The following is a 12,698-nucleotide window of genomic DNA, read 5'->3' as shown; positions in this document are numbered from 1 at the left end:
GGTGGACCCTCCTGGTTTCCATCCACATCTGGGCCACAGATCTTAAAGTAGTGTGGTAGGGGGATCCAGACCCAGGCCCTCCCACTCCACTGGGTCCCAGACCAGGATCCTCCCTGCAGCAAGTCTGAGTCCACTGCCCTTGTCTACTTTCTGCCTATATGTCCCTTCAGTTTGGGGCATGGCCCCTAGAGTCCAAACGGTCAGTCAGTTAACAAAGGAGACAAAAGGAGCAGGGCTCTGCAGGACCTCAAAGGGAGTGGTGGTTGGAGAAGGCACTGTCTATGAGCCTTACCCAATCTGTGTGCCCTCTCAGGCAGTCTTTTGTCTGGCTTCCCAGAGGAGTCATCTCTCCTGCAGCTCATCCCCTCACCATTTGCATGGGTTTCTCAGATCCTTTCAACCCACTTCTCCAGTAGGAGCATGCTCAGCAGGCCTGGAGGAGCAAGTCTATTGGACCCAGTATTGCCTTTTAACCCCTTCAGGCCCATTGTGGGGTTTGTAAACCCCATTATATCTGGCTACAAAATGGATACACAAAGGAGGTTATGGTACAAAGTAGAGCCTCTGAACCAAAATGAGATTCATAAAACAAAATGAAGTTTACAAGTTGACAGATATATGTTGCATCGCAAGAGCAGGAACGAAGTCCAAGCAGAGAGAGAGTGTGTGTGTAAGCAGCCATCTTTATTCATTCCCAGCATGCTCTTATATACAACATGATAAGCAATCACAATTGCTAATTAGCTAATTAAACCCACACAGCCGCAGCTGTAACTCATAGGGTAATTATCATTCTACACACCTGTCTACCTATTCACAATTAGCTGGCCAATGAGAACAAGCCCAAAGCCAGCCCTTCACTCACAATTCTCAATCCAGAAGCCTTCAGCATCTCACATTCAATCCCACATCTCCCCCCTTTATTTACAATCAAAAGAAAAGGAAAAGGAAAACAAGATAAAAACATTCACCAAACATTTTTAACTTATAACAGCATAACACCACAATCTATCTTAATCAAATATTATGTTATTCATAAAACATTTGCAACTCATAACAGCATAACATTATAACCTATCATAAACAAAACTTTATAAGATCAACCTATATGACCATTCAATCCTTAACATATAATTTCAAAAACATCAAACGAACAAAACAAAACACAATAAACAAATAATGTAACCTCTGCAGGACCCCCCCCCCCCTTTTTTTTTTTTTTTTTTTTTTTTTTTTAAATCATCCCTCAGCTGTCAGGTGATCAAACTGACACTGAGGGTGGTGGGGGGTCTTAAGGAAAAAATATCAAACCACATGACAATACAACAACAATTCTGGCCAGAAAACAGACAACACAAAACATAACAAGGAACATAAAACATAAATCTTAGTTCTAAATAATAATTGCATGGTACCACACAGATTTTCTTTCAAACACAAAAAATCATCTCAAGTGAGTAATTCATTCATGGAGGATCAGACAGAAAAAGTCCTGGCAGAGCTAACAAACAGCTTTCCTCCGGGGGCTCTGGTTTCGCGACATCTGAGCGCGTCTCGTGAGGCTCCTCCGCATCTGCCTGCCGTCACTCCGGAGTACGCAACCAAGGCCGGACCCACCTCGCTGGCATCCACCTGGGACCCGCATCAGTGGCAACACACACATAACCCCTGCCCCACGTTAGCAAGTCAACTGGTCCTTTCCATATTTGCTGCTGATAATCAAACCATTTGACCGAGGGTCGGGGGGCCGCACCCTGCTCTTCCCCAGTCATCCCGTTGACATGTTTAATCGCGGGGGGCACCTGGCTGTTTTTACCAAGATGTAACCAATTAAGAGCTTGCAGCAACCGAGCGGCAGGCGTCTTATCCAAGGCGTCTGCCCGCTCACTGCAAATCCCCCCTTTTTGTCTTAAAAGGAGCGCCTTAAAAGAGGCATGAGCACATTCAATAATAGCGTGTAGTTTGTCTGCTTCAGCCTGAAGGGTTTGGACAAGCAGTTCTTTGGCTTGTAGCTCCTTCTTAATTTCACTCAGCTCAAGAACCGCAGCTCTATAATGACGACGGTTATGTGCTGCATCTACTTTGGCTGCCGCAACCTGCTTTTGAAGGTTATTAACGTTTGACTTTTCTCTTTCGAAGGCAGTCTGTAAAGCTTGAATATTTAGGACTGCTTGAACCCGGAGATTCAGCTGCACCAGGTCTGCCTCTCTCTCTGCTAGTACTGTTTCGAGAATGGTGCTGTGCTCTCGCAAAGCAATGTTAGACTGACCAAAACCAGTGAGCTTCCCCCGTTCATGTTCCAGTTCGAGGGCCAACTTCTTGTTTATTTCTTCCAAAAGTTTTATCTTTCTCCTAGATTCTCGAAGCTCCTGGCTGGTAAGTGAAATTACTTCTTGCAGCTCTTTCTCTGACATCATCTTACTGTGGCTAACAGCCTGCAGCTCTATCTCTAAAGCTTGAATCCGTTCATGGGAAACCTGGTTATTTCCTCCATCAGCGATTTGTGCATCCCGTTCTTTTTGCACTGATTGGAGGTGGCTTTCTAACTCCACTATCTGCTGGTGAACCTGGGATACTTCCTTCTGAAGTCTTGAGCATTCAACATCAATGGACTGCTTTTCACTTCGAAGTTTCAGTAACTCCCGTTTTTCTTTTCCAAATCCAGCCGTTTCTTTGTAGATTTTAATTCACTAATCAGCTGGTCCTGTGAACTTGCATCTCTTTGATAAGCTTCCACCATTACCTTTTGCTGTAAGAACTGCTCCTTCAATCGTCTCTGCGCGGTGAGCCATACTGGACTCAGGGAGAAAACCTTCTTATCGCCCTGAGCCACTGATTTCCAGAGCTCACAGCCCAAAACAGTATTACTACTCGATTGAACGGAAAGTCCCGCAACAGGCGGGATAACGCATCAGAGGGGAACTTTTCTCCCCACCGCTCCGTGATGCATATCAAATCTGCTGACGCAGCAGTTCCCATATTAGCTGCTCACTTCTTGGTTCGAGTGTGCCTCCCTTGTCAGATGCCCTGCGGCTTCCCGGACGCCGTGCGTTTTTTTTTTTTTTTTTCTCTCTCCACTATCTTCATTCAAGATTGGCAACAGTGGTACTAGTACTTATCTTGTTTTAGTTCTGTTTGCCTTCTTGATAGTTCACGATTTGTCTTCTAGTGACTTCAGTTATGGGTTTAGTTCTTTTTGCATTTCATTCATTTCCTTTGCCTCAGCCTTCTCATACTTTCCTCTCCTTCTCCTAGTGATAACCAGTACAATAATTCCAGCAACAATTGCTAGTACCACCACTACAATGACTGCAATAATACCAGCAGTCAGACGTTTCATGGAAAACTCTGGGGGCTTTTCATCAACATAATAGATTAGAGCTTGATCAAATTTTAGAGGTTCTTCACTGATGTTTATCTGTAGTGTGAGTCACCTTTGACATCTTTTTCAAAGTAGTAAGCCACGTCAGATATATCCACACTCTTGGCAGACTTCTGGGAAACATTTTGTTTCAGTTCAATAGTGATATAAGGTTTTTCATACACAACATCAGTTATATACTCTGGATTCAGCGAGTAACGCTCCTTAAATTCATTTTTGATGATTACCTTCAAAAGAGAAGCATCCACAGCTGTACTTCTCTCACTGTGTTTTGTTTCAATGATGATCCAGCTTGTTCTGACTAGTTCACTGCACTGTAAGTCTGTATCACATCGGGGTCACCATTTGTTGCATCGCAAGAGCAGGAACGAAGTCCAAGCAGAGAGAGAGTGTGTGTGTAAGCAGCCATCTTTATTCATTCCCAGCATGCTCTTATATACAACATGATAAGCAATCACAATTGCTAATTAGCTAATTAAACCCACACAGCCGCAGCTGTAACTCATAGGGTAATTATCATTCTACACACCTGTCTACCTATTCACAATTAGCTGGCCAATGAGAACAAGCCCAAAGCCAGCCCTTCACTCACAATTCTCAATCCAGAAGCCTTCAGCATCTCACATTCAATCCCACAGATATATCCACAATCTGTCACACATGGAAATAAGAAAGGGATTGACTGGTACATTCCTTTCTACCTTATTGCCTATGCACTGTCAATAATACACTCTAATGTTCCATAGGCTTTCATTTCTAGCTGCAACGGATACACATACGCAATACCCAGCTTAATCAAACTTGTCCTATAATGCAAAACCTTAATAGTGACTTCATATGTTTGTATAACAATTATATCAACAGATCAGCACATCTGACTTTCCCATACTCCATGCATTTGGGAAATTATTTTGCCTGAATGTCACTCTAGTCACTGTTATGGTTCTTAATTACAACACCTGTTTGAAAGTGTCCTTTTCACTGTGTGAATCACATGCAACCATGCCATCCCCCAACATAGATCAGCAGTAGGGTTTGAACTGCTTGACCTACACATCCCTATTTTAGGCCCTTACTGTTTGAGCTACACAAGAATTGCTAGACCCTTTCTAGACTTAACACGGGAGGGGAACTTGACACACACTTTTACAGTGAGTAACAGAACTATTTACTAGTCAACAGAAGAATATTGGTGATCAGGAATCCTGGAGTCTATGCCTGGCTCTGGGATATAGGATATGATTTATAATGTTTAGTGAAAGAATAACTGGAACTGGTTTAGTCTCTCTAAAAGTCAGTGTAGTGTAGTGGATAAGACTGGTTACTGTCATTTTAAGAGATCTGGGTTTTCTGCCTGCAGTGTTCTTGCATAATGTCTTTGCTAATTTATTTTTGAAAAAGGGTGTGGGAGGGAGATCAGCATCTCTTCCCTAACTGTCTTCTAGATTGGGGTTTATGGCTGTAGTCAGTCATAAGGGTAGTGAATTGCATGAGAAAATAAAATAGCATTTAGAAGAAGTGAAATTTGAACTCCTGATCTCCTCTTTTGTAGCTCAGAAAACTTTTTTTTAGGTTACAGGGATATTTGCAGAAGGTGTGTGTGTCAGTGAGTGACAGCATTCATGCTACAGCAAATTTGTCATCAAATTAACATTTGGTAGATTCACCTTGGCTCACATATTTTCTGTGATAGGTAAAAATGTATAAATGATATTCTTGGAATCAGCACATGAGGAGCAACATAGTCGCCAAAGGATGGGTTCCAGTGTGTGTTGTTTCTTGTAAAAGGGGTGAAAGTGAGAACAATCCAGTGAAAAAATTGCCCAAAAGGGTGATTTTTGAACTCTTATTCTTTCCCTCCCACCCAATTTCAAACCCTAGGTCCAAAGCATAGAAGTGCTAGAAGTTCTCAAAGAAATGGATTTATTGTTTTAACATGGGTTAAACAGTGTATTTTTCACTACTCTCATGCTCAGAAACTGCTGAACCTTTTTTCCTGAAAGTTTCCAAAAGAAATCATCAACCTGAAGCCAATACCTGGCATGGAAAATATCAGCCTGAACAATTTAAGTTTGGCAATGATATAATCAACTAAAAAAAGGTCAAGTAATGGGAAGTGTTGGGCATTAAGTATAGACAGTTCTATCAGCTCCCCTGATAATGATCTGTGCTAAACAAATAAAGATCTCTGCCCTGAAGCTCAAACTTACAAAAGCACAGTGGATACAAAAACAGTACAATCCAATGGAGTTAATAACATTTAAAGGAACACCATCAACTTGAAAAAGCTCCTTTCTGTCTGAAATGTTTGTACCTACTATAGTTACAAATAACTTCTAACATCAATATACATGAAAAAAGTTAAATGTGGGGGAAGGGGCAATATTTTTTCGGGTTTTTTTTTGTCCGGTTAATTTATTTTGTATTTGACTTTGTGTACAATCATGTTCACTATCTTTACTCCATAGTCAGTCATTTAGTCAGGTTCTCTTTTCCAAACAGTCACAGGAGAGCTGAAAAACCCTTGCATTATCTTTAAAGTAATTTTTAAAAAAAATTGTGGGATTTTTCAAAAGTGCCTAGCTGTCTTAGAAGCAGAAATGATTTCCATTGAAATGTGAGTGCCTAAGTAACTTAGCTACTCCTGGAAATCCCACTTTGAGGGCATAGATCTTAAGCCTGTAAATACACAAGACTAAACATGCCCACTTTCTTTACTTTTCCTCATAGATCAGGTTTTGTAAATGTTTATTATCGTTTTTGTTGCTCTTCTCTGGACTCTCTAATTTGTCCACATCTTACTGAAAGTGTGGCGCCCAGAATTGGACACAGTACTCCAGCTGAGGTCTCACTAGTGCCAAATAGAGCAGAACAATTACATCCCATATCTTACATATATGATACTTCTGTTAATACACCCCAGAAAGCTATTAGTATGTTAGTATTATATTCAGAGATTTTCACTAAATTAGTTTGTGTCTGATAATTGCTAATAATTTCATTGAATGCAGAATAGTGTTTTTGATAGAATACCCAGTCATTTAGTTATTCACTAAATAGTGACATGCTGTCCTCATTGAAAATTAGTTTTGACAGGGTGTTAGTGTTCGATGAGGGAAAGAAATCTTAACAAAGAGAAGAAAATGAACTAGTCAATGGTGTACAAGTTAAAATGGTGTCTGTTTGCACTCCTTTGTTAAGGAAAATAAGAGACTTGTCACCAGATCAGGCGTGTTGGGGCTATGTATATTTTTCCAGGGCCTTCTATAGCAACACTATGATTAAGGATCTGTTAGCAGATGACCATTTAAGATATAGTACACACTATCTATAATGCCTTTCATAATTACGAACCTTCAGCTATAATAATCCTAGTCCCTGGATCCCAACTACAGTATTATAAACAAACAAACAAATAAATAAATAACAAAAGGATGTTGCACATACATGCACAATTTTTATCCAGTGCCATATATTCATGCTGTGCTTCCAAAACGGAAGTGTCACGAAAGTCACATTGTGCTTCTGAAACAAAAGTGTCAGTAAAGTATGAGCCATGCCTCCAAAGCGAAAATCAATTTCTGTGGCAATAAAGCTAGAAATTATTGATCATTTGAATAAAAGAGCAATGCAGGCAGATCTCTGATGTGAGTATGGTCTGTAAAAAAGCACAATTGGAACATTAAAAAAAAACCCAGAAAAATCTCCAAGCATTTGTCCATAAAGTCATCACTGACGAAGGACGGTCACAAAAGAAATTATGAAAATCTGATGATGATGCACTAAATGAAGCAGTCTTGTGGTTCTAGCAGTGCAGAAGCAATGGTAATCCTGTATCTGGACTGATCATTTGCAAAAAAGCCAATCATAGAATATCAGGGTAGGAAGGGACCTCAGAAGGTCATCTAGTCCAACCCCCTGCTCAAAGCAGGACCTAATCCCCAACTAAATCATCCCAGCCAGGGCTTTGTCAAGCCTGACCTTAAAAACCTCTAAGGAAGGAGATTCTACCACCTCTCTAGGTAACCCATTCCAGTGCTTCTCTACCCTCCCATCGAAAACGTTTTTCCTAATATCCAACCTAAACCTTCCCCACTGCAACTTGAGACCATTACTCCTTGTTCTGTCATCGTCTACCACTGAGAACAGTCTAGATCCATCCTCTTTGGAATCCCCTTTCAGGTAGTTGAAAGCAGCTATCAAATCCCCCCTCATTCTTCTCTTCTGCAGACTAAATAATCCCAGTTCCCTCAGCCTCTCCTTATAAGACATGTGCTTCAGCGCCCTAATAATTTTTGTTGCCCTCTGCTGGACTCTTTCCAATTTTTCCACATCCTTGTAGTGTGGGGCCCAAAACTGGACACACTACTCCAGATGAGGCCTCACCAATGCCAAATAGAGGGGAATGATCACATTCCTCAATCTGCTGGCAATGCTGCTACTTAACAGCCCAAAATGCCATTAGCCTTCTTGGCAACAAGGGCACACTGTTGACTCATATCCAGCTTCTCGTCCACTGTAACCCCTAGATCCTTTTCTGCAGAACTGCTGCCTAGCCACTCGGTCCCTAGTTTGTAGCAGTGTATGGGATTCTTCCTTCCTAAGTGCAGGACTCTGCACTTGTCCTTGTTGAACCTCATCAGATTTCTTTTGGCCCAATCTTCTAATTTGTCTAGGTCCCTCTGTATCTTATCCCTACCCTCCAGCGTATCTACCACTCCTCCCAGTTTAGTGTCATCTTCAAACTTGCTGAGGGTGCAATCCATGCCATCCTCCAGATCATTAATGAAGATATTGAACAAAACCGGCCCCAGCACCGACCCTTGGGGCACTCCACTTGATACCGTCTGCCAACTAGACATGGAACCATTGATCACTACCCGTTGAGCCCGACCAGATATCCCTAGCCAGTTTTCTATCCACCTTACCGTCTATTCATCCAGCCCATACTTCTTTAACTTGCTGGCAAGAATACTGTGGGAGACTGTATCAAAAGCTTTGCTAAAGTCCAGAAATAGCACATCCACTGCTTTCCCCTCATCCACAGAGCCGGTTATCTCATCATAGAAGGCAATTAGGTTAGTCAGGCATGATTTGCCCTTGGTGAATCTATGCTGACTGTTCCTGATCACTTTCCCCTCCTTTAAGTGGTTCAGAATTGATTCCTTGAGGACCTGTTCCATGATTTTTCCAGGGACTGAGGTGAGACTGACTGGCCTGTAGTTCCCTGGATCTTCTTTCTTCCCTTTTTTAAAGATGGGCACTACATTAGCTTTTTTCCAGTCATCCGGGACCTCCCCCGATCGCCATGATTTTTCAAAGATAATGGCCAATGGCTCTGCAATCTCATCGGCCAACTCCTTTAGCACCCTCGGATGCAGTGCATCCGGCCCCATGGACTTGTGCTCGTCCAGCTTTTCTAAATAGTCCCGAACTACTTCTTTCTCCACAGAGAGCTGGTCACCTCCTCCCCATACCGTGCTGCAGAGTGCAGCTGTCTGGGAGCTGACCTTGTCTGTAAAGACAGAGGCAAAAAAAGCATTGAGTACATTAGCTTTCTCCACATCCTCTGTCACTAGGTTCCCTCCCTCATTCAGCAAGAGGCCCACACTTTCCTTGACTTTCTTCTTGTTGCTAACATACCTGAAAAAACCCTTCTTGTTACTCCTAACATCTCCGGCTAGCTGCAACTCCAAGGGTGATTTGGCCTGCCTAATTTCACTCCTGCATGCCTGAACAATACTTTTATACTCCTCCCTGGTTATTTGTCCAGTCTTCCACTTCTTGTAAGCTCTTTTTTTGTCTTTAAGACGAGCAAGGATTTCACTGTTAAGCCAAGCTGGTTGCCCGCCATATTTACTTTTCTTCCTACGCATCAGGATGGTTTGTTCCTGCAACCTCAATAAGGATTCTTTAAAATACAACCAGCTTTCCTCGACTCCTTTCCCCGTCATGTTATTCTCCCAGGGGACCTTGCCCACCAGTTCCCTGAGGGAGTCGAAGTCTGCTTTTCTGAAGTCCAGGGTCTCTGTTCTACTGCTCTCCTTTCTTCCTTGTGTCAGGATCCTGAACTCGACCATCTCATGGTCACTGCCTCCCAGGTTCCCATCCACTATTGCTTCCTCTACTATTTCTTCTCTGTTTGTGAGCAGCAGGTCAAGAAGAGCTTTTCCCCTAGCTGGTTCCTACACTTTCCAAAAACTTCCTGGATTGTCTGTGCACTGCTGAATTGCTCTCCCAGCAGATATCGGGGTGATTAAAGTCACCCATGAGAACCAGGGCCTGTGATCTAGCAACTTCTGTTAGTTGCTGGAAGAAAGCCTTGTCCACCTCATCCCCCTGGTCTGGTGGTCTGTAGCAGACTCCCACCACGACATTACCCTTGTTGTTCATACTTCTAAATTTAATCCAGAGACTCTCAGGTTTTTCTGCAGTTTCATACTGGAGCTCTGAGCAGTCATACTGCTCTCTTACATACAACGCAACTCCCCCACCTTTTCTGCCCTGCCTATCCTTCCTGAACAGTTTATATCCATCCATGACAGTACTCCAATCATGTGAGTTATCCCACCAAGTCTCTGTTATTCCAATTACATCATAATTCCTTGACTGTGCCAGGACTTCTAGTTCTCCCTGCTTGTTCCCCAGGCTTCTTGCATTTGTGTAGAGGCATGTAAGATAACTCCCTGATCGTCCTGCTGTCCCAGTATGGGGCAGGAGCCCTCCCCTCTTGCACTCACCTACTTGTGCTTTCTCCCGATATCCCACTTCCCCACTTACCTCGGGGCTTTGGTCTCCTTCCCCCGGTGAACCTAGTTTAAAGCCCTCCTCACTAGGTTAGCCAGCCTGCTTGCAAAGATGCTCTTCCCTCTCTTCGTGAGGTGGAGCCCGTCTCTGCCTAGCAATCTTTCTTCTTGGAAGACCATCCCATGGTCAAAGAATCCAAACCCTTCTCTCCGACACCATCTGCGTAGCCATTCGTTGATTTCCACGATTCGACGGTCTCTACCCTGGCCTTTTCCTGCCACAGGGAGGATAGACGAGAACACCACTTGCGCCTCAAACTCCTTTATCCTTCTTCCCAGAGCCACGTAGTCTGCAGTGATACGCTCAAGGTCATTCTTGGCAGTATCATTGGTGCCCACGTGGAGAAGCAGGAAGGGGTAGCGATCCGAGGGCTTGATGGGTCTCGGCAGTCTCTCCGTCACATCATGAATCCTAGCCCCTGGCAAGCAGCACACCTCTCGGTTTTCCCGGTCAGGGCGGCAGATAGATGACTCAGTCCCCCTCAGGAGAGAGTCCCCGACCACCACCACCCTCCTCCTCCTCTTGGGAGCGGTGGTCGTGGAACCCCCATCCCTAGGACGGTGCATCTCATGCCTTCCAATCAGTGGAGTCTCCTTCTGCTCTGTTCCCTCAGATGTATCATCCACTCCACTCTCTGCACTAGTACCTGCGGAGAAAACATGAAAACGGTTGCTCACCTGCATCTGTGTTTCTGGTACATGGACATTTCTGGTACTCTTTCCTCTTCTGGAAGTCACATGCCGCCAATTATCCTCGCTGGCCTTCTGTCCCCGCTGCGTAGCCTGCTCTGAATCTTCGGAACATTGTGCCCGCTGAAGCTGATCCTGACGTCTATCCAGGAAATCCTCATTTTCTTTTATGGAACGCAGGGTTGATATTCGTTTCTCCAGACCTTGAATCTTCTCTTCCAATACGGAGATCAGCTTGCACTTTGTACAGACAAAGTCGCTTCTATCCTGTGGAAGGAAGACAAACATGGCGCATCCTGTGCAGGTCACAACAGCGGATCGCTCAGCATCCATGGTCTCTTCCTTCTAGGAGCTTCCTTACTTGTGGCAGACACGACTCAGAGAAACCTGCGAGAGGGGGGCCTCAGTAGGCTCTCTCCAGGCAAACTCCTTCTGTTTGCCTCTCTGCTGTTCGCTGCTCAGCTGGTTCGCAGCTGACTGCCTTTTTATAACAGTCAGGCCCAGCTGGAACAAAGCACTCCCAATTCACACTGTTCAAACAAGCAAGCAATCAAGCACACGGTCAAACTGCCAAACTGTCCCCTCAACAGACACTCAGATACTCACCAGTGCAGTCCCCCTAATGCAGCACTTCAGTGAATTAACGCAAAATACCGGATGGTGGTTGTTATCATTATTAATAATTAATTAATTTAGCTAACGCCTTTATCCAAAGCAACTTCATTAACTTACTCCAGCAATTTATCGTTTGTTTTGATTTTTTTTTTCAGTATAATGAATCCCTGGCTATAATGAACAAAATACTTGAATTCCAACAGGCATTATAGTTAGGGTGTATTATATTATTAACCACATGTAAATATTTACTCTCAGTTGAAACTTGGATATCAATTCTTATTCTGAAAGAGCATTTATATTTAAAAATAAATAAATCCCTGTAGCAGAGTATGGCGGGGCCCCTTTGGCTTCTGCCTCTGCTAGGTTCACAAAGTCTCTCAGAGACCCTGGGTTTAGTAACCACTGGTGCACTTTATTCTCAGCCTTGTTCCCACCACCGTTTCACCATGTACAAGTCATCCTTCACCATCTGCAGGCAGGAGAGAGGGGAGAGCTACCTCCCCGCTTTCATTCCCTGCCTTTTGCCTTTCCTCTTGCTTGCCCGAATTAGGTCCAGATTACCTCCATCCCACTCTAATTTGTTCCCTTAACGAGGAGCGGACATGACAGAGGACTGAATCTGCAACCCTTTGCCCAGCACTCTGTCACACACCTCCCCTCCTTCTAGAACCGCCAGGTTCACCCCTCCTCTCCTTCCTCTGCCCCAGGGTGGGGGGAGGGCTCTAGGAGGGAGTCTTTTCCCCTCTTTCAGGTCAATCCCAGGGTTTTCCATGTGGGTTTCCTTCATCTTCCCCCCTACCCCCCCCCGAAACTACATTGTGGGGGGGGGGGTGGATGGCCCCATAGCTCTACTGTGACATACAGGTCTTCGCACCATTCACAGCCCCTTGGGTGTTCCCCTGTCCGTCCCCCCCCCCTCGGTTCCTTTCCATCAGGGGTTCAGGGTTGGTCCTGACCCCGTCCTGGACACTCAGGGCTTCCCGGTCCCCCACACTTGTCCAACGGGGCCGGTGTCTCTTCCCTTGAGGGTCCACTTATAAGGACCTCCACCGGGTCTTGCACTCTAGTCAAGGTCCCTGGGGTGGACGTCTCGCCCATAGCTTCCCTCTCCCTTCTCGGGCTCTGTTCTCTAGGGGTTTTCTGTTCGGGAGTCTCTATCCCTTCTTAGGGGAATTTCCCCTTTTCCCTATCTTGGGCTTTCT

General features: G+C 44.3%; 1 protein-coding gene and 1 pseudogene across 2 annotated transcripts in view; one reads left to right on the top strand and one right to left on the bottom strand.

Annotated features, from left to right (window-relative positions):
- Nucleotides 1-12,698, top strand: part of BTBD9 (BTB domain containing 9) — a 304,691-nt gene that overhangs the window by 218,882 nt on the left and 73,111 nt on the right. The gene's annotated exons all lie outside the window — the stretch shown is intronic.
- Nucleotides 3,090-3,714, bottom strand: LOC123366003 (annotated as a pseudogene).

The sequence above is a fragment of the Mauremys mutica genome, chromosome 3 (assembly GCF_020497125.1).
Source record: "Mauremys mutica isolate MM-2020 ecotype Southern chromosome 3, ASM2049712v1, whole genome shotgun sequence".
NCBI classification, from domain to species: Eukaryota; Metazoa; Chordata; order Testudines; family Geoemydidae; genus Mauremys; species Mauremys mutica.
The sequence above is the reverse complement of the archived record's forward strand: the minus strand, read 5'-3'. Positions and strand labels throughout refer to the sequence as shown.